Below are 1,942 nucleotides of genomic sequence, written 5' to 3'. Positions count from 1 at the left end.
AAAAGATAACAACTGAACTGGATCCTTGAAAAACGTATCAGATCTTAATAACTGGGCGATACGAGGACCGATTTTCGCTCATATTAATTCCGGCCACCGTATGAATGAAGCTTCTGTTTAATTGAATGGAAACTTCAGTTGGTAACTTATAGAAATGTGAATTTAGACTTTGTCAGCTTTCTCGTTTTCTCGGTCTTTGTCACAGGCTTTAAGGTGCCACATGTCCAACTCCATCGTGAGGTACCGTAACTGGAGAAGTGACCAAACCCATCGTGAGATACCGTAACTGGAGAAGTGACCAAACCCATCGTGAGATACCGTAACAGAAGTGACCAAACCCATCGTGAGATACCGTAACTGGAGAAGTGACCAAACCCTGAATTAAACACCCTAACTAGAGCGGAAGTGACCAAACCCATCGTGAGATACTGTAACTAGAGTAGAAGTGGCCAACCCCTAAATTAGACACCGTAACTAGAGCAGAAGTGACCGATCCCATCGTGAAATACCGTAAATAGGGCAAAAGTAACCAATCCCACCTTGAGATACCGTAACTAGAGTAGAAGTGACCAACCCTTACATTAGACACCATAATAGAGCAGAAGTGACAAACCCATATGTGGAATATCATAATTAGAGTACCAGTCTTTTTGTGGGATGCCGTAACTAGAGTATAAGTGACCAGTCCTTTTGTGGGATACCGCAACTAGAGTACAAATGACGAGTGAGATACCGTAAGAGCGTCGCCATGGTTATTCATGAATACTTTAACTTTTGACGTTCATGCTGTTGTCTTAGCAGTTGATTAGACAATCTACACCTGAGGTAGTGGTGTGAGTGTTGAAGGGTGACGACTTGTACCACCTGAGTGCACCTTCGTTTGGTGTACAGTAGAGCGGAAACACAAGGCTCTAAAACATCCCAATATCCCACTGAGCTATATGGGAACACCATTCAGCTTTCTCCTTTTAGACGACTTTAAACGTTTGATGTGTCATCAGTCCTTTGTCTAACCGACAGCTTCTTCTTAAAGAATAGACGGGTACCGGTAATGGGAAAGGTGTCTTGATATAAGCCGATACCAAGCCGGTGCCGATCTTTGTAAAGGACAAACAGTCATCGGGCACCTACAGTGGAAATCCACACATAACCTGTATGTAACAGCTGAGTGACCAGGCTCCGGGCCTTGTCGATTCTTTTACAAGAATTAACTGTTCCTCCAGTACATAACAACATTATCAGGGATAGAATACAGAACACTCGTATAACTACAGCAGACACTGACCGACCACTGCGTTTTCCTATAATTACAGTTCTTTGAATTGGATACACTGGTTATAAGGCTTTTATGACTTATGATTTTTATTGTATTTATTTATTTTTTTTATTGGTGTTTTACACCGTACTCAAGAATATTTCACTGATACGAAGGCGGCCAGCATTATTGTGAGAGGAAACCGGGCGGAGCCCGGGGAAACCCACGACCATCCGCAGATTGCTGACAGACCTTCCCACTTACGGCCGGAGAGAATGCCAGCATGAGCTTGACTTGAACTCACAGTGGATTTTTACCGTAAGGCGGTTGGTTAATTAGATATGTTTACATTTGTTAAGAGATTCGTAATCCACAACAGTAACACAATCTCTACATATGCCATTGTGCAAAAGAAAAGTTAGATAATAAATTATTTATCTCGTGTTTAACGCCTTGATAAAAAATATTTCAACCGCAGAACGGTGGTTAGGGTGAAGGGTGGAGGAAACCAGATGGTCTGGAATATACCACAAACCTTTAGGAAGCAACTGACCAACTTTAGTGAACTTAGCCATATTAATGAAAGATAAGTCAATTGACAGACAGTCATACGAGTGTTGTCTACTAACTAGTGCCACCAAAACTCCGAGACCAATGTAGTGAGGCAAACCCTTTCCCCTCTGGGAG

This window comes from Liolophura sinensis, chromosome 2 (genome assembly GCF_032854445.1).
Source record: "Liolophura sinensis isolate JHLJ2023 chromosome 2, CUHK_Ljap_v2, whole genome shotgun sequence".
NCBI lineage: Eukaryota > Metazoa > Mollusca > Polyplacophora > Chitonida > Chitonidae > Liolophura > Liolophura sinensis.
This window is presented reverse-complemented; position numbering follows the sequence as displayed.